The 21393-nt window shown below is 37.9% G+C and overlaps 1 long non-coding RNA gene across 1 annotated transcript in view; it reads left to right on the forward strand.

Annotated features, from left to right (window-relative positions):
• Positions 1 to 21393, forward strand: part of LOC116448337 — a 95548-nt gene that overhangs the window by 46258 nt on the left and 27897 nt on the right. The window contains exon 5 of the long non-coding RNA XR_004241894.1: positions 19185 to 19239. This is a non-coding gene — a long non-coding RNA (uncharacterized LOC116448337). The remainder of the gene's footprint in view (positions 1 to 19184; positions 19240 to 21393) is intronic.

Here is a 21393-nt window from a genome sequence, read left to right on the forward strand (position 1 = left end):
GGGGAACGTGACCATCTGCCAGGAGCTGGGACACCAGGTACCCCAACCCAGCAGGTCACCCCTGCACCCCAAAGGAGGGCCTCCAATATAGATATAGCTTGTACAGGAATTTCTTTCACTTTGGTGGTATTTTGAAGGTGGCAATGGGAAAAACCTCATCAAACTTTCCCCAGAGTGAGACTTCAATTCTCTCTGTCATCGTCTATCCTGCCTGCTCTTGACGGGCCAAATCGGTGCTATTGTGTTTAAAGATAAATGGCAGAGCTTTGCATACACCTGTGCTAGCAAATGTGTCTGCTGCAGCTTTAGAAAAAGTGACATAAGGACAAGTAATGACAAGACTGGAGTAGATTAAATGTGGAATACCTTGCTGAGCTACAACTCACTAAAACCAAAACCCTGTCTGTGATTTACTAAGCCAGGAAAATAACTTATAGTTTAGACTTGTTTTTCTCTTCTTTTTGAGACTCAGGAAGGCTAATACTTTTATAATAACTGTTTATAGAATGTCTGACTTCATGATCCTGACCTAAGCGCTGAACAGGAGACCACTACAGGAAATTTATGCCTCAAACCAGCATAGTATCTCCAACTATTATTGAATTGTAGCACTACAATATAGCTCGTAATAAAGCTTGTAACAGTGGTGAGTTCTTTGCAGCTCTTTCTCTTTAAAATCTCTTGATACACTTTTAAATCAATTTCTAACGGGGAAACATTTTTTCCCAGGGCAGTAAATAAAATGTTAATGGAGAGAAAACTCCTCTCCTGCCCCACTGTGCCTGAGCAATCCAAGAATTCCAATAGATCAGGACTCCCTCTCTTCACCTTTGAGGGAAAGGATGACTGGGGATATACTTGATGGTGGCCTTGTCCACTGCACAAATCCTTCTCTGGGCTAGATGACCCAGACTTAGAGTGCACACAAATATTTATAACTCTCAGAAGTGCCCTTACAATCCATCCTGCCATGGACAGTACAGCTGTATTTTGTGCCACTGGGTGAAGTTTTTTGTCAGTTACAATATAAACAGGAAAGATTACATCATTAATAAATATTTAATATTATGGCTACAGTGGGATTTTTTTTTTAAGAGCAAACTGGTAGCTGTCTTAAATCAAGCCAGTAGTGATAAAACCTGGGAATAGAAAGAAATTCAGATTCATCTTCAATTTCTCTTCTATTTTGGTCCTGTCTTTTAAATAAACAATATTTTAATATCAGTTCTGTATCTGAAGTCCAACATAAAAAAAGAAAAAACCCAAAAAAATTCTCCTACAGCACCTGGAGATCTGCAGTAACATTGAGCTAGTTTGTTAATAATGAAAGTAGCTTGAAGAGGGTTTGGAGAGGTAAATTGTATTGCTAGGTAAGTGAAAAGTGATGGTTTCTATTTTTATGACCTGACTTGCTCTGAATCAGGGAAAAACTCTGATCTGTTTTAACAAGATAGACTACAGATATAATCTAAATAAGCTACATTTCTTATTTGCATAAGGTTCTCTCTCTGTAAGAAATTTAAAGGCCATATTTCTCCTGTATTATTATGTAGTGGCTGCTTACCAGCATCATAATTTTTTCTAATGCTAAAGAAAAAAAATGGAGAAATTAAAGTTAGGCATGTTTATTAAAGGGAAGAGGTTGCTCAGTGCAGATTAAATTTTTAGGGGATTTTGATGTCTCCTTTTAAGAGCATGCACAGATAATAATTCTGAACCTTGCAGTTCAGTTAGGACTGATTGGTAGAAAGGATGTTCTACCTTCAATGCAGTACCCTAAAAATCAAGTTGCTGCCAAACTTTGAAGAATCCCATTGCAAATCATGAAGCCGTTAAGCTTTCTCATAACCAATTTATTTTTCACATTTGAAAAATGCCCCTGTCTCAAAAATGGATGAATTACTTTCCTAAAACTATTTTTGAAATGACATTCGGAGGGAGAATTTAATCTCAAATATTTAAAGTGTAGTGTAATGAGAGCAACTGCAAGATTACATTGAGAAGTGCTTTCTTATATTAACTATGGGTATTTCTGTGAGTGCTATCTATACTGAAAATGACATAAATAAAAAAGTAAATGCCATTCTCTTTTTTCTTTTCTGATACTATTTAAATGCTCCTTCAAATGGGATTAATTTTAAGTTGTTTCTATAAGAAAACTGGGCTATCAGACTAGTGATTTAATGGATAAATGTCTGTTTAAAAAGATTAATTTTACCCTGGGATGTCAGTGAAGACTCTGGCTCATTGTGCTCTGCAATAGTATAGTATATTTCACGGCTGTGGGCTTTGATGGAGAGCAGCCTGCCCTCTGCTAGGTAGAATGTCTCTCTGGGGAATGTTCCCCGTAGTACTTTAGATGATAACCACTTCCAGAAAGTGTAATGGATGACAGAAGAAACCACAAGATAGTTTGACCCATGCCAGTTTGAAGGCTTTAAAATTACTGACCTTACTCTAAACTTACAGTTGATTTTTTATTTTTACTCCCCTATGTAGAAAATGGAATACAGGTGTTCTGTGATTTCTACCAGAAAGGCTTGCAGCAGGATGCCCTGGAGATTCTGTGTAAGTAGAGTTTCTTGTATAAAGTGTCTTGGTGAAGACAGAAATGTAGATCACTGTCATGGAGTTGTTGCCACGCAAGAGATCATGAGGTAGAGAATTGGTTCTAGTTTTGGATGGTCATAAAGTTCCCCTGTTACCATCTGAACAACCAAGAGTGACAGGTGTGAAGTGATCCCCTGCACTTTTGTACTTAAAGCTGGCTTTAAACTTGCTTATCTAGGCCAAGTTGTGCTGTCACAAGACCATTCAATGAAAGTCAGCCTCTGCTGAGCCCCCTCCGTGTGCTGCTGTGGCTGTGTTGCCAGTGCCATCTCAACGAGCAGCTCTGACAAATCTGCTGTGCTAAGTCTGTTCTGGAGACAGAAATCACTGCAGTTTTCACATCTTTTGGGTTTTCCTCAGAGCACAACATGTAGGCAGAATTATGTGAGACACATTTACTTCACAGTAGTCCTGAGAAATTTTGCTAACCTAGAGATAAAACATACTTACCTGGTTTTGTTATTAAGATGCCATTGGAAAACTTGCATTTCACTCATGCATAAAATTGTTATAAAAAAGCAGAGAAGTCAGACTTTGTGAGGTAGACAGATATCTGGCCATCTCGACTGGATGTGTGAAATTTATTAATTTCTGATTTGAAAGTGCCAACCTCAAGTACAAAGGGTTACCAAAAAGACAGTATTAATCAAGTTTATGCATTTCTGCAAAACTTTCAATAATACCCTCTACTGGAATTGTATAGGTCTTCATAGTGTGACAGACATAATTCATTTTGGGGCTGCACCACTCAGAATTAATGAGGTTATTCTAAATTTGTGCTGAGAAAATCTTCATACCACCTTATGCTGGTATGTGCCTTTGTTGTATAGTGTGCAGAGAGGTAGATGTATATACACTTATTCAGCTTATTTATTTATCTTTAAACCTAAAGTGTATAAAGCTTAAGATCTAGTATTTTAATACTTCAATAGTCCTAAAATGTCCATAACTATAAAGGTAAATGGCCTATGAAATGATATACTTAGCATCTGTAAAGGAATAATGTGTTTAGAGACCCAATGAAATAAATCTGTCAACATAAAACTACTTTAGAGAATGAGATTTCTGTGAAGTTATTTTTTTCTACAGAATATTAGGAAAGCTGATTCACTTAGACAAAAAGAGATTAGAGAGACAAGGGTGTGTGTATGCATTTCAATCACTTGAATTAAACAAAGGCAATGAAAAAAATTCCATTTGGCCAAGGCAGTCAGTATTTGGTGTAATCGAAATTACTAACAAAATTCTCACAGCAATGAAAATAATTTGAGATTTCTGAGTGTCTAAATATGGAAGAAGTATAAATGTTTCTTCGAAAGTGAAAAAAATTCCAAGTAAGTTTCCACAATTAAGTTATTTCATTTTCTTTTGTGCTAGCTTTTATTGCTAAGGTCAAATTTGTTTCAAAGCATTTAAAAATGCAGGAATTGGAGGGGAAAGTGACATGTTTATGCTTATGCCATCCGAGTATTTTGTTAGTAATTGCAAAAGTGGCAGTATCTAAGACATCAGTGTGAAAGAAACCTTGCAGTACTTTGAATAGTAATGTGGCAAAAAGCAACAAGACTCAGGTATACATGCTATAATATATACAGCAAATCAGCTAACTCTTAAATGTACACGTATCACTTCTGCCTGAGCTAGTCTCTGAAAAGCAAAGTTTGAAACTGGGGAGGCACTCTAGAAAAGTAAGCTGTAGGTCTGCTCTGGTTTTAAAATTTTCCTCTGACAACATTCATTGTACACCTTCCAAGACAGGGCAGACTATGCAGGCAACTGGCTTTGTCCTGAGGGGTCACTCCTGTGTCAGCTTTCTGCTATGTGGGGGACACCAAGCTCTAAGTTTACAAGAATTTCAGCAAAACAGTTAAGTACTAGGAAATTCCATTACATTAAATATTATTCCTGTACATAATGCTTAATATCTTTGAAAAAAACTCAAGTAGGTGAAGTACAGGATTATATTATTTGAAAGAGGGTAATTTGCCTCCTGGTTGTGTGTTTATTTTGGTGCTTTCTATGTATAAGCTATCCTAGTGACATATGGCATCCATTTTGGGCCAGTCAGTGCACATTCTCTTCTTTTAAGATTAATATTTAATAATTAAATATCAGATCCAGTTCAATAGTATATTCAATTGCAAATTTGAACATACCCTTAAAGAGTAAGAATAGAGGGAAAGGTCAGATGATATCATCAGTTGCTAAGAACAGCTACAGGGTTTGAGAAGTAGGCTGAGGAGAAAGGAATGTTTCTTGGACAGGGGCCAGAAATCTGCACTGTGGTGAAAAATTTTTCAAGTTCTACGTACGATATTTCCATTTAGTAAGGATCTTTGAGGATTGCACCATCCAGCTTTCAGGTATTAAAAGCAACAGCAGCCTCAAGAATCTTGTTTGTCCACATTTTCAATTGTTAGAAAGGCTGGTGTTACCTTTGAAGCAATGAGACCTATAAAGAAATGATCAAATGGTTAATTAAGACATATGTTTGCTCTCATCCTTCATTTAGAGAATGAAAACATTCTGGTGGGATGTATTCTTGGATGGCGTAGCTATTATTATGTTATCTGAAATTATGTCATAAGATTTGATATTTCAAGTCTATTCAGATACTTTTCAGGGTTTTTCAATACAAAAGCAGTTTAGCCCTCAATGTATCTAATAAAGTGAATTCATTGAGATGATGGGTTGAAGATTAAAGAACTAAATCTTGCAATTATTGCAGCCATAAAATATTCTAGGTAATAAAACTGAGAAACATTTTATAGAATGATTTAGCGCCTTTGGTAGTCAATGGGAAGAAACAAATGAGATTGGTCCTAATGAATTTTCCTTGGAAATCAAGGAAGTCAGAGTGAGTTTTGAAATCAGTGTGAACAAGGCACACAACACTTAAACCCCCCCAGTGTGTCTATAATGCAAAGCAGATGCTTGCAAGCATTTCTGAGGTAAAACTGCAAAGTGTGAGCTGTGTGTGAGCACATCCCTGTGTCTGAGTGGAGCAGCCCATGGAGCGACGTGCTGTCAGGTCCAGTGCTGTGTTCTGCTAAAGAAAGCAGGGCACTGCAGGACAGGGGTCTGTAGAGGAGTCTGTACTTGAGCTCTGTGGGCACAGCAGCTTGGACATCGCCCCACAGCTCTCCAGCCTGCAACAACAGGTATTCCTTTGGTTTCCAAGCTTTATGCAAACTTCCAAAGAGTAAAAGTCTATATATTCTCCACAGTGTTTATTCATTTTGCATTTCAGTACTCTCACTGCCATTCCTATTGGCAGCTCTTTTTAAAATTGTAACCTACTCAATTGCCAACTTTCATTATAATCCCAAATTTATAAATAAAAGAAAATGACTGCTAAAAACAAATAATCAAAGCACTTGGCTGACTATAGAGATGTGTTATTACAGATCTCTTTGTTTGCTGTGAAAGCGCTTGTCTTTTCTTTCCAAATGCTAGTCTAATTTTCATAATAATGATTTTAGCTTTGCCCTCCTTTTTTGAAACAGCATTAAATTAAAAAATGAGTATGTTCAAGCGGTCAAATCTGTTGGTGGCAAAACATACTTAATTCTTAATGGGAGTATAACCTTATTAAAGGCTGAGCGAAAACTGAATGATGTCCTTACAAAGAGAGAAATAATGCAGCTTGGTCCTGGCATAAATAGGGGGAGGGGAAAGGGGAGAAGCGTAAGCTATAAACAAATCTGTGCAATGGAGGCAAACTTGGTGTCTGACAGGAAAAGTGTCTTGTGTACAGTAATGACTGTGGGAATAGTGACTGATAGCAGTGAGTGATTGGCACAAGAGAGGCTGCTGTGGTGACCCTTGAAAAAGCAGTTTTCTTCCATAGAGTCAGTGCTCCTCAGTATCCTTGGCTGAGGAAATAAATCAATGGACACTTCCTGAAGTGTATAACCATGGTTTTTCTAAATGGCAGTGCAGCCTTTGAATAACACAGTAAATCATATGCAGCTAAAATATTTTGAATTTGGTATGCAGAAACCTGATTCTCAGGTGCTGGAAGATGAACTTCCACTGGAACAAGGTAGATTTACATAAGCTGACAAACCAGTACTTTAACTTCAGCAGGAACAGAAAACAGTAATTGATATTTAAAAAAAAATACAATTATAAAGAATCATAGTAATTTCATATTTCCTATCTGAAGTTAATGAGAGTACATAAAATAACAGTGAGCCAAAAATATTTATTTCCCAGAGACTCCAAAATGAGCTTAGTTGTGATGAGATTGGTTACTATTTTTAATGGAAAAGAGAAATAATGAGGGAGAAATTTTAAATTAATATTTTTAATTAACACTCCTGTCTTTACAGCAAAGAGGAAAGGTGTAAAGAAGTGTTAAAAATTAAGTATGTGGACACCCAAACAAGTCACCCTAACTTTTAAATATGAAGTCAAAGTTGACTGATTTGCAAATGAATTCTAGATACGGATTTTCTTTTCAATGATTCATCTGATGTTTGGAGGTTTAGATGGTGATTAGTGGTAAAAATTTGTATTGCTTGTATACATCTGCCCGTTATGGAAGATGACAGCCAGTTTCCATGTGCAGCACCCTAACCATGCTCCCACGGGAGTGTTTCTTGGGGAGGATAGGGAGTAATAACTGTAACACATAAGTAAACTTCCAAAAGAAATGTTTGGGTTTTCTTTTTTTTTTTGGCAGACTCTTTGCAAACATCCAGAAGCTCAGTGTTTGAAGGGACAGTCACATCAGTATCTAAGGAAATAGTTAGTGTAATTGGGTGTAATCATTGCTATGGCAACAGTATCTTCCAGATCAGTGGATAAAATGCTTGTTCCAAACTTGTGTCTGTAAGTTGTAAGTAGACTTTATTTATCCTCTGTTTTATTTTCTCCTCAATATTCTCAATCACCACAATGAAGCTTCTAAAGAGCACTTGTAAAGAGCACAGTACAACAATTGGCGAAGCAAGTGGGTTCAACAATTCCTATATTGACACAATGAATTCAATAGAAAACTAATTAATAATAATAAAAATAATAATAGCACTTTGCCCTCTATGGTTTCTTTCATCAAAGAAGCTCAAAGAGCTTTGCAAATATTAATTAAGCCTCAGAACACCCTGATAAGCATCTCTCTCTTCTCATTTTCTCCCTGTAACTAATATTAATTTCTGGATTACAGTGAATCAGAACTACAAATCAAGAAAGACTGGAAGGTAAAAAAATCCCACCTCGTACTGTTTTAAGGTTACCCACAGAATTAAAGCCAGCACAGGTGAAACCAAGTGTTAACATCTGATGCTCTGCAGAATAATCTGTGCCCCTGCCCCTGAACTCTCATTTGCGTGAAGTGTTTCTTTGGTCCACAGTGTGTGCAGCCATCTGATCAGATTTTTTTTATCAACAAATAATCCCTTCTTAATCAGTAAGGTGTATTGATTGTTCTTACTACTATATTTACGGTGTAACACACAGATTTAGACAAAGTGATTTTATTTTTTAATTTTTATTTTAAGAAAGTATTCCGCAAAGCTTAATAAAGAGGTCATATATTCTAGTGTGCAGAAGGCTGGTCTAGGATCTTGAGATCTAATCCTGTTTGCAAATGGCTTGAATTGTAGCTTTGGAAAAATATTTTAATCTCATTACTTCAATTTCCTGCTTTGGAGAAGAGATAAATAGTATTTGTTTATATTCAGGGTTTCTAGAAGGATTATTTAAATGTTGTTTTAAAGACAGTGTGGCTGAGTGCACTGTCTCTGAACAGGAACAAGGCAATTATCTGTTTATTGAGGCATTTATTTATTATTCCCTAATTTTATGAGTTTGGGCCATTCTACAGAGGACAAGATTTTGGTGAGATTTTTTCCTACAACTTTATCAGCAGCTTCCACTTCCTGATCTCACTTTATTCACCTATAAAAATGCAATAATCCTAATTATTTTCCAGTGCAAAGTCAAATCTTGTCAGGCTTATAGCAAGTGCACAGTGTCATTCCCAGGTGGTGTTTTCTTTGGTTCTTGGATTGCTACTTCCTGTTTCCCATCGCTACTCCTCACCTCACAGTCCCTTTGTATTTTTGGGCCCCACACTGTTCTTCAGGTGAGTAACAGGTGCATCTGATTGTCCATACTGGCTTTTCACATGCAAGAATGAGTTAGTATCATCTCTGAGTCTGATCTGGTGAAAGGAAGAATGTCTAAATTCAAATTATTCACAGAAAGCTGTTTCTTCTGGTTTGTGCTGTTATTTCAGACAGCCAAATGATTTCTGCTCAGGTAAAGACAGCAGTGTGGTGCCACTGCACAAGCTGCGTGTGCTTGCTCAGGGCTCTGTGAAAGTCACTGGTTTGGCAAACAGGCTCTGCGGTGTCACTCACATTCCTTCTCGTCTTCTGACTTTTACGCAGAATTTCATTTGCAGACTGAACTTGAAGATCTTAAACTAAAACTCTCCTGGACAGGAATGCAAATGTGAGAGAGGTGAAGAGAGGTGAAGTGACCTTTAGGTAGCCTACTTCTCTGACAAATATTTCTCACTCGTTGGAAAGCTGTGGCACAAGTTCTGACGCAGTTGTTTGCAGCAGCTCTTGTCAAGAAGTTGGGGTGTAAAGATGTTTGTCCTGGTTCTCCTGTGGACAATTTTAGAGAAACACAGTATTGCTTAATTCTAATGAACTATATGCAAATATTTGGTTAGTCACTGCTGTAGATGGTCTTTTTAAATACAGGAAAACATTTGAAGTTCTTCTCCTACCTGTTCACAAGCCCAGAAAGGAGACTGTTCAGATGCCCTTAAAGTGCCTGAGCGTGTAGTTTTAGCCCCCTAAAATGTCTAACTTCTAAGGGAAGTTAGGAGTCTGACTGTGAGACATGCAGTTTATTAAGACCTGTGCTAGTGAATGCCCAAGGTGCTTGGGTGTTCACCACCTGGGAGTACTCTCACTGTCTCACCTGGGGCATTCTAAACTGTATCCTGACAAAATCTCTCTTTCCAGTAATACTTTGAGACATTAGGCTTCCTGGCAATGCTCTGGACTGTACAGAAACTGGTTGTTTAAAGGAGATGGTCTAAATAGAACTTTTGGGTCTAATTCTCTGTGTTATGCTAAAAATGGGGCGGTATAGGGAAAATATGAACTGAAATCTATTCTGGTCACTATCAAGGACAAAAAATGGTAAATAAAAGCAGTCAGAATTGATTTTTTTTTAAGTATTAAGATTAATAAGGTAAATGTTTTGTGTTGCATTAGGGCCCCAAATTAAGAATAATTATCTTTTCAGGTGGAAATTTGTAGTTGCTGAGATTACTCATTTGTACAAAATTAGGTACCTTAGTAATTCTCTCCAAGTTTGTGGTCCAAATATATGATACTAGGAATTTTAGGCATATGTGCATGTATTTTAAACTGTATTTCACAAGAAGTTGTATAACAAATAGTTCCAACAATTATTCACTGCTGCATGAGTTCAAAGAGCAAATTTACAATTAGGCTCACTCAGAACTTGCATACTTTGTAAAGTTGTGAATCGAAAATCTTGGATGAGGACTGCATTCTCTTGAAACAGCTCTTGAAATTTGGAAATTTTTTTAAAGAATCTTTTGAATTCTAAGGATAAGGTAAAGAGAAAAAATTTCTTGATCAATTTATTTTACCATAAAAAAATCCTACTTAGCTGTTGCAGACTTAGCTGTTGCCTCTTACACAGACATCAGTGTTATAACAAAAACACCATACCAGAGGTGGCATATTTGGCACAATTATGAATATAATATCCAGCTAATGATTTAGTTGTCTATTTCCCATAATTTTTTTGATCCTATAGGATAACATAATACTTATTTCTAGCACATATAAAAAATTTGCTGTTTTGACTGAAGCACCTTAGCAGAGCCGTCTTTCAGCAGTTCCTTCGGGTTTCAGGTTTCATCACCATGCTATTACTGTGGATTAATTAGCCTTTCCCAACAGAATGGTGGTGTTAGAATATGAATGAAGTCCTGCAGCAATCCCTTTCAAGTGTGGGATCACTGGGTTAATCTCTACATGAAACAGTTTGGTTACTGAATGGAAGAGCTGCCATGTGGGCTAAAGCTGGCAAAGTCAATATATTTTAAGAGATTTAGTAAGACATGCTCTTCTGAAGTAGCTTCACAAGAACTGTGTGGTCTGCAATAATTTAATAAATTGGAATTACTTTTATATCTAATTGGAGTGCAGCTTTAGGTTCCATCCTTTCCATTTACTGTATGACAAAGACCTGAAGTAATTGAGTGTACTCCTGGGCTGTCACCCTGGGAGCAGACAGAGTAGGGAGGGTGCTGCTTCAGGTTTTCCTGATATATTCCAGCTACTACAGAAACATTAAATGAACCCCAAGTTATTAGCCTGTGGTTTCATTATCTTTTCTCTGACAGAGAACAAGCACCTGACACAGGGGCTATACACAGTGCCCACACAGGGATCTGAATTTGGCATCAGTATCACCCAGTTAACTGGAGGAGCAGCCCTAAATCCCCTCCCTGCCACTGTGTGAGTTTTCAGTCAAGGCTGCACACTTGGCTTCCCCTGTCTGCTCACTGTCATGCTTGTCATGCTTACTTACTGTTAATATTTTAGGCATCCTACAAAGTGTTAGTAACTGAATTCTTCCCACAAATGCCATATGCCATGACTTCTAATGCTAATATTCTCACCTGAGTGATTTTACCCTGCTGACTTTCCCAGACTGGCAAAGGGGCAGGGCACCTGAGAAGTGGCAACGAGGGGAAAGGCACATCAATTGTTATGAGCATTTTCCTCAGGGAGAGCTAAACTGGAGCTGGATGTGTGACTTGTGGCTGGAATGAAAGCAAAAGGAATGTGATCCTTGCATCAGAAAGGATGTGGACGTTTCTTGGTGGGCAAGCATTCTCAGTGGAAGCCTGCTAAATATTCTTTCTTAGAACAGTCATTTTTGTGTTTATTTTTCCATTAAGTGGTCATTGTCCTACCCAGGTATACACCCTCCCTAGCCAGAAGGACAAAACTGTATAGGGATTACTTCATTTTAAGTAAATATTCTTTGCTCTTATGCTTGTACACTGTGAAATCATAGTTCAACAGCAGTAACTGAAGGGGGTCATACTTGTTTTGCCTGATTTCCAATTAAGTTTAACAGAGTGGGTACAAACCTCTAACTCAGACATTATTTGGTTTACCTTCCACTTAGAAAGGGCTGTGAAAGAAACATGAGAGAAAAGGAGAAACCTGTGAAAAATATGAAAAAATAAAGAGGGTGGAGGAGAAGGGGGAGTTATAGTACCTGCCTGCCTATCTTTCCATAGGTACACAGGCTGGGGGCAATCACTAGCTATCAGTTAAGTAGCCTGGTGAATAATTTATAGCCAAAAAGAGTATTTCAGCCCTTTCAGTAGATTATATTTTCTATCGAAGATATCAAAATTGCTTTTTTTTTTCAACTCTATACATACTAAAAAGAAACACTAGCTGGAAGAGAGAAGTTGCCAATTAGTAATAAATCTTGCTGTGGTTCCTAGCACCAAATTTTCATCTTCCTGTGTCCTGCTTGCTGTCTCACACTTGCTTTCTTTACTCGTGTGGTTGTGGGGGGCTTCCATAACAACACCCACTTTCATTTGCAGGAGGGGATGGATGAAGATTCTAATGGTGAATAAGATATGCCCCCTCTCCTACAGTGAACAAAAGTGAGCAGAAATTCAAACCTTCAGTCCTGAACCTGCAAGAGGGTGGGCAGGGGCACATCCTTGTGCTCAAGACCCCCAGGGAGTCTTTCAAATGATGCCTCTGCCCCCTCTTCCTTCTGATAAAGCAGGGGAAAGCAAGAGGGCAGCCTGAGCTTTAGGAAGTGTGTCTATGAGGAAAGGGCTACGCTCGAAAGGCTGACAGGATATGCATAGCCAAGACACACAATTTCTACAGTTTTTTACCTTTTCTAAAATATTTATTTATTTGTTACAGAGTAACAAAGATGCCAAAAATATCCTGAGGGTTTTTTTTTTGAGAATTGCCTCCTGTTAGAACTAATTTCAGTACACCTGAAGCATTGCCATCTTCTTTTTTTTTATTTTGTTTTTTTGTCACTGAATGATTTCAGCAGAACTGCCTGTTAAACATTTATTTTCCTTTTATGTTTTTCTCTTACACAGAATGAAAACTGTTTACTGTACAGGAAGAGCTCGTCTCCCTACTTAGTATGCAACATAATTTAGTGCTTAGATTACGTATTCTGTAATTTTGTGTGTGTATACACAGCTAAATATGTACTTCTCAATAGCACTTAACCTTCTATGAGCATATGCTGTAAGTCTAAGGTGTTTGCACAATGTTTATCCAACTCGGTAAAATTCTAAGATTTAGTGATATAGAAAACTTAATGTGTTTTTTAATTTGGTAGGTGGAGAGGGGGTCCTGAGATCAGCTGGAGAGCTCTTTGTCTTGGTTCCTGAGGATGCTTTGAAGTGCAGCTAAGCAGGAGTGACAGTTCTGCTTTGTGGTGCTGCTGCCAGTTCTGCTGCTGTTCCACCACCATCTCTAAACAATGTATTTTGAAAATTGACAGATCTCTTTTAAGTAGAGTTTTAGCCCTACTGGATATTGTAAAATAGTAGTGGCATTAGATGATGCTTTTTATATTTTGTCTTCAGTTTGTTGATTATTCTACTGAAAGCAGTTTGCGATTTTAAATTTGAGCTGATGGATGAAACTGTACAGCTGAAGAGACACAGCCCATGTGGCAGGTTTGCAATAGGTTTGTTCATCTTCCTATGCTAAATGACTGAACATCAGCCAGAGTGAAATGGCATTAAAGGTCTAGGTCTAGTGAGCTGGCAAAGAGATATTCCCTGAGATACTAAGAGATGGGAGGCGTTTGGTAGGAATTATTGTACTATTATTCTGCAGATGTTATGGCAATAGGTCTAGTGTCTGTTCTTTGGGGACTTAAATAGAAGGACTTAATTGTTCTATTTTAATTCATTTCATGCCTCAGCCTAACTTATAGAATTTGGAGAGAATAAGAATGGATGAATCAAGTTTTATTATCATCTTTATTATCATTGGCAGGTGTACTGTAATGGAATTTTTTTTTCCTGTTGTCAGCAGCCTCAAATCTAACCTTAATTTTTAACATTTTCATTGTTTGAAAATGCAATTGACAGAGAGAAAATATTGTCTGAAGGAAAGCTAAAAATGACTTCTGGAAAAAAATTAATGCTATAAGCAGAAGGAAAAAGCAGCGAAACTCTAGTAGGACTGCTTGTTAAAGATAATGCTATCAGATTAAAAGGAAATTATTAAAAAATTAATCTACAGATATGGAATTTCCATGTACTGACTATACACAACGAAAGAAGACAAACTTTGTAACTTTCACCTCTCTTGGTAAAGCAACTTCTTCATCTTTTTTCCTTTTTGATCTTTAGAACTTTATTTTTAATTTTTTTGTCCTGAAGTACCATGAGAACCATAAGCAAAGCTGTCCTATATATATTTTTTCCTACAAGTCACTGTCACCATAAGATTGAAAGACACAATACTATATGCTGCTTGTGGCAACCGATTTGGTGTAGCATGAAATGGAAGTGAAGGAATTCTGCAGGCGTCTGCTGTTGTATAAAGGAGGGGAGGCCTTCAAAATCTCTTAAATGAAGCTCTGGAATTCCAGCAGACTGATGAGTTGAAAGAGAACCAAGCCATAGGCACAGCAGAGGCAATAGTCTTGTGCTCAGTTCTGTCGTGTGCTGGGAGAATAATGTGGCTAAATATGGGAAACAGGTCATGTGAGGAATGAATTCTGTGGGCTTCCAGGGGGCTCTGTTGGTCCATACAAGCAGCACATCTGGTGGTACCGGGCTCTGCTGATTCCTTAGGCATGCACTCAGTTTCATCCAGACTTAGAGTCTGTATTTAGAATCAGGTAAATTTCATGTACAGAGAAGAATAAAAAGACCCTTCAATTATCTGCTTAAGACCTTAGGTTTTGTGCTTTGCATAATGCAGTGACCGTTTTCTCCAGAGAGATCCAATTCACTAATTACATCACTGGCATTGCCTCTGTCTCCCACTGATGCTACAAAATGAGTTATAAGATCCAGATGATCAGCTGTGCATTCAAAAATTGCACAATCAGAAATGTGTAGTATGGAAAACAATGTTAGCTCACAGCGTTTGAATAAAAACACGTTGCTGGCTTTTTAAAGCCAGTTTGAATAAATATTTAAAGATCTCTGTTAAAAACAAAATAACAGAGTAACTTCTCATCATGAGAAGGAGTCATTGTAGTCTTTTGTTATAGATATAGTAAAAGTGAGAAAACTCGTGGGTTGAGATAAAGACAGTTTAACAGGTAAAGCAAAACAAGGAACTAATTCACTGCTTCCCCTGGGCAGGCAGGTGTTCAGCCATCCCCAGGAATGCAGGGCTCCATCACACGTAATGGTTACTTGCAAAGGCAAACACCTTTCTGTGCTGAGCATGGCTCCGTATGGTCTGGGACATCCCTTGGGTCAGTTGGGGTCAGCTGTCTTGGCTGTGTCCCCTCCCAGCTCCTTGCACTCCCCCAGCCTCCTCGCTGGTGGGGTGTTACAAGGAGCAGAAAAGCTCCTCACGAGCTCTGCTCAGCAATAACAAAAACATCTCTAGATCATCAACACTGTGTTCAGCACAAATCTAAAGTAGTCCCATACCCACTACTGTGAGGAAAACTGACTCTGTTGCAGCCAAACCAGCACACTCAAGGCTCCACTGAAAGGAGTGTTATTGAAAAACAGAAGGAAGTCATTGTATGCATATGTATAATGCAGATGATTCCCTGCTTCATGAAACTGAATAGTCTGGAAAAACAGTGCAGCAGGAGAGAGGAGATGATAAAGAAACAGGAAAGTGATTATATTTACTGCAATATGGGGCATTTATAATTTAAGATAAATACAAATTTTTTTTTTTTAAGACTGTCTAATACTGATGTGCTCTTTGGCTTTCTGTCTGAACAGGCAGCTTTAATCTGATTTTTGGTGCATTTCATTTCATACCTAAACTTTCCAATTTGCATCAAGAAAAACTATAGCACAATGACTTTATGGAGACTGTAAAATATGTATTTTATTCTTTCTTTGAAAGACTGCTCATCATTAAAGCTCTTCTTAGGGCTTTAAAACAGATTGCTTGGGACATGAAACATGAGGTTTTAAGATGACATTGCTGTCATCTTTTGATTGATCTGTTATTACTCTAACAAGTCACATTTGTCTGCTAGCTTTAAAGCTTCTTTTAATCACGGGTCATAGTCTTTGATGTTCATGGCTACCTTTCATCCCTTTTCCAAAATTCTCTTCTCTACCTTCCTGACATGCCCAAACCATAATTCTCAGTGCTGCTAAATCCACGCATCAGACATTTTCTGTGTACTCAGAAATAGTTTTACAATTTTAACTTCATTTCAATTTTAGTCTTAGTATAAGAACTGTCTGAACTGTTGCTTTTAACCTTTGTCTTTAAATATTTCTCTCTGTGTGCCTAAGGTTTGTGTTTATTGCTTTTTGGATAATTTTGTTTCATCTGTTCATTACACCTCTAAAAGAGCTAGCAAAACCTTTTAACCATTTGTTAGTTAAATACTAACTCCTCCAAAACTTTATAAAGGACCTGTATGTGGACTAAATTCTGCCATTTGGATTAGAGTGCTATGGATATCTCTTCCATGGTGCTGGTGGTGATGCCTTCTCTTCTCCTTGTAAAGTGTCCATCCATCATGCCTGGCATTCATAATCTCATCTTGTTCCCCTTTCACTGGGATTACTCTTACAGCCAAATGCAGCCTAACGTAAGGTAGATCTCACTCCTTCCTCACTCTCTGTCTGAGGATACATCCAGGCAGCGAATGAAGCACATTCACCATGAATCAGCATTAGGGGACTTAAATAACGTACCACAAACCTGCTGGGGCTTGTGCTCAAAGCAGTGCCTTGATTTGATTTTGGAGTGTGTGGCATAAAGGCCAGCACAGCAGATAGCCACTGTATATATAAAAAACTGCAACGCTATGACTCTTACACCTAGTTTTCATCTGTCCTTTATTGTAAGATGTGGACAAGTTGAGGGACTATTAGAGGATTTTAAAATGTTGTCTCCTTTAATCCTTCTGTTGTAATCATCCCTAACAACAGGAGCCTTAGCACGTAGCTGTGCATTAAGTGTTTATTGCAACAGAGCAGAAGTTATGCATTTCATTAAACTATTAAAACCTGGGCCTAAATTTGGAAAATGTACTGGCTCTGCAGATCTCAGATTCATTCAGTCAGAAGTATTTGGTACCAGGGATCAACTGAAGAAAATTAGAGAAACAATAGGTGGCTCAGCTTTTTAGTTTTCTTTTTCCTATCCAGTTGACAGCAAAATCCTACAATAATAGAGTGAGCTACAATGGCATCTAATGATTTTCTGGGAAGCAGGGAGAACACTTCAGCAGGGAACCAGAAGCCATGTCATACTGATGCTTTATATGCTAAAGTTTAAAACTCAAAACCTCAGCAGCTGGTAACTAGACATACTGAGGAAGGAAAAAGTAGCCCTGTGTTTATTCACCAACTCATATTTTACTAAAATTTATAACATCCCAATTTCAAAACACCAAATAAACATATGAAATGGGGAGAGGTTTAGGCTGACTTTAATCCAAATGAGGATTATAGACTGCAGAAAGTTACTTCTTGGACACTATGTCAGACATCTTTGGTTATTCAGTTGAAGCAAATTTCCTAGGCTGTTATTTTCAGTAATTTTAAATTAAGAAGACTTATTTAGTCTTTTTTTTAAATACAAAACATTAAACAAATTATTTATTACAAATTAATAATAATTAATTCTTAAAAAATTACAAAACAATTCATGGAGCAGCAGAGTGGAAGAAATGTCAGCCTTTCCACTGAGTACGGGTGTAAAAAACCTAATTAATACATACTTCCTTCATATGTAAAATTTTGGGGTGTTTTTATTTTGCTTCCGTGGTTCCCAAATATAAGTTTTAAGTATTCTATGAGACTAGTCTACAGCAAGAACTTGTACTCTTAAGACAGGTGGTTTTGTTCCAGGTATTACAGACATTATTACTCTTTCTATTAATTACCTGACCTAGCAACTCTTGGATGCAGGAATGGCAGTTACATTTTCACGTTAAAAAAAAAGAAGTTAATTTTTTCATTTGTTCAGCTACTCTGTGAAATGTATCTTAGTTTCTATTTCTCAAGCTTTGAAGAAAAAAGTCTGAGAGGTCTGTGGAACATTAGACACATAAGATTTCCACATTGACAAAAACTCTTAATATTTTAATATTCTTATGGGTATTGAATCATTTTGAATTGCAGGAATTTGTGTGCATAACTTCTTATACATGATGTTGATAACATAGCCCTAAATTTTAGTGACAGATGGATCGACACAATTTGGATGATGATGTGCTAATCTGAATAAAAAGGCAGGTGTATTTCATGCCTGATGCAAAAGGAGTATGTGATGTTTGTTGGTAGAAAGGAAATAGTCTATGGTATCTCAAATACATTTCTCATACAGAAATATTCTTTGTGAGATGAAAATCTGTAGGATTGCCATGTTGGTACATTGTGTTAATAACTCTTTCATAGATCTTATTTTTTTATCCTGGATATGTAAACCTTTTGCCTCAGTTTCTTTATTTGCAAAAAAATTATATTTAATTATCTGGTTAGGCTTAATAACAGAGAGAAAATTCAAATTATATTCAAATACCTTGCAATTAAACAAACTACAGTATTTGGGTTTTGATACTGATAAAAAGGATAAAATCATGCCATCAACCGTTTAGTATATTCCTAGCTGTATCTATTTGATTTCTGGGTAGATACTTGAATCTTTTTGTAACCAATGAAGTGCACCACTGACATAAAGATTTATTTCACTGTTTAACTCTTAAACATCCAGTTTTTACATCCAATGTAATAAAACCTGCAGAGAGGACTGAACCATAGCCAGCCCTGTGAGAGTAGTTGAGGCACTTACCTTGCATGGGGGAGACCTGTGCTCTGTAACTTTTGTCCTCCCTTGAATTCCCAGAGTACCCTGCCCATCAGCTACTGGAGCTATTCAGCTTCCCAGGGTAACCCCAATCTCTCAGGCGTCACACAGCTGTCTCCACCAGTACCTCATTTTATTTCATTCCAGTAAAAGTCTCCCTTCCCTGAACAAGTGGGGAAGATGCTGCAGACCTTTACAAAAAAAAATTATTATAAAGCTCTAATTCCTTGAATAGGATTAGAGCTGGCTCCTTTTTTTCATGACTGGTGCTTGTGATCTCGGAACAAAAGCTTTGTTGTACTTCATCCGTGTTAGATGTTTCTTGGGCCACAGTTGCAAATGTGTAGGTCAGGGAATAGAGCCAATCATGCAAGATCCGTGCACACATCAGAAGGGCCTATTAACACTACCTGGAACATTAATGAAGTGTAAAATTGAAGATGTGAATGTTTGTAAACTGAGAGATTGCTGAAGTTTTACAGTGTCAGGTTTTATTTTTCTGTTTTTTCCTTGTAGGTAATAGGGGAGCAATAAAATGCATTTCAGCATTATGAATGAAGATAAGTATACAGTAAGTAGCTTCATTAAAAATACTGAAATAGAAATACAGTTAAGAGTCAGGGCATTGTCTACCTTAGATCACTTATAAGTGGTGACTGAGAAGAAACGACTCTGAAGACTAAAGCATTACACATGCTTAGGTTTATCCTTTTTAAATTTCTTTAAAAGTTTGTGGGGAGATCTAAAGCTTCATCTCAGTTAATCTGAAAGGTCTGAACATTGTGCTTTAATGTTACATCACAGACATAGTAAAACGGTAAATTTAACTCCTGCGTTTTTTCAAATAGAAGTTGGCTTTTCTCATATGATGTTTTCTGTCACGCAGTAATAGATTTCAACCAATGAATGAAACGTTTTCAAATGTTCACTTAAAAAATCCCAACAGATGTAAAAATATATACATATGTAAAATTCCATTTCAAGAAATTTAGACAGTGGGAGGGTAAAGACGGAAAAAAACGGGAAATCTCTTTTCACATAACTCATGAGCTCAGCTTCTTAAACAATTAGTACATTGGTTTCCATTGCAAACATGGGAATTACAGTCCTGGTTCTGTTGACAAGGGTGTTCTGTTAACATTATATGATGATGGTATCAGTCTTTCTTTGCTTTGCTTATCTATGGAAATCAAATTTGCTGTACCTGCTGGCATGGGCAAGAGATTACAATACAAGTGTATTTTCTGAGCCCTATGGAGGATTGTGCCTCTGCTTACAGTCTGGTGTCTGCTAACCTAGCTGACAACTGACTGGTACATTTGTTCATGGGGCAAAAAATGGAAAGCCAGATTTCTTCAACTGAATTGAAATAGTGAAACTGGCTCTCCATTTTCCTCTCAGGAAATGGGGATGAGGATGATGCTTTAGGCCAGACTGGAAAGAGGGAAGGTTAATGGTTGGAAACAAAAGGAAATAGAGCAGCAAATTTGGTTTGATCTTTATTTGTGTTACTGTAGTGGTTTGGTTCAAAATATCTGTTACTTACTTATTTTCCTTCTGTGAGATAAGAATTAGGAGAAAGCAAAGCAGGCACAAAACTTAATATAAAGGAGTTTATTAACAGACCTAAAAGAAAGGGAAAAACTCAGATAAACCTTCAGAACACTTCTCCTCACCTTTCTCTCTTCTGCCTCTGACAACGTAAAAAGACAACCCTTGAGATTTTTTCAGTCAGTTTACCACCTCTATAATAATCTCTTTTTCGGTTCACTTAGGGAGAGGAGTCTCTCTTGCTCATGCTATGGAGACATCTCCCCGAGAAACAGTTCTCTCATGGCTTCAATGTCACCACGAGACAGCTGCCCGGGTTGGTTCTCTGCTCGCATGTGAGTCACTTCCTTCGACTTACAGCTTTCCCCACAGCTGCTTTCGAGGGTTCAGTCTTGAGCTACTGGGGTACCATTTTAAGGATGAACTGTTCAGAAGCAAAGGTTCTCTTCACCTATCTCTGGGGGCATCTTCATCTCTAGGAACAGAGGTGGTCTTCTTTTCTGGGAGCAAAGGGTCTTCATCACTTTTTCATCTCTCTCTATTCAAGCTTCTAGTCAAATCACAGCTACTTCAACATTTGCTTATTTCAGCACAGGTACTTTTGCTCACAATTGCAGTTTGAATGCTCTATCCCCCATGCTTCCATGAAGTTACAGTGGGTACTCTGATGTATCATAGTCCATCACCACAGCTTTACAACAGAATTTCAGCTTCTAGGTTTGAAGCATCTCCTCTTTCTCATCTCTCGGGGTTTCAGCTCTTCCTTCTTCACTGACTTTGGTGTCTCTATGGTGTTTTCTTCACATGCCTTCACCTTTCCTCTTCCTTTGACTTGGGAGAGGATTGCTGTCTGCAGGCTTCATCTGTTCTGGAGAATCTTACAGCACTAAGAGAGTTAATCTCACCTGGGCCTTGCAGCTGGAATTCGCCTTTTGCTGTTGGTCAGGTAATTTCTGCCGAGTGGCGGCCGGAGCTCGTTTCGGTGTCGCATTTTATTTCAGTGGCTGCACTGGGAGGGGGTGGCCGAGCCGCGGGGCCGCCTGCACGGAGCAGGGCCATGGATGGAACAGGGCCATGGATGGAACAGGGCCATGGATGGAACAGGGCCATGGATGGAACAGGGCCGTGTGGCTCCTGGGTGGCTGTCTCCCGACTGGTCCAGCCCGCACTGAGG

Source organism: Corvus moneduloides, chromosome 9 (genome assembly GCF_009650955.1).
Source record: "Corvus moneduloides isolate bCorMon1 chromosome 9, bCorMon1.pri, whole genome shotgun sequence".
NCBI classification, from domain to species: Eukaryota; Metazoa; Chordata; class Aves; order Passeriformes; family Corvidae; genus Corvus; species Corvus moneduloides.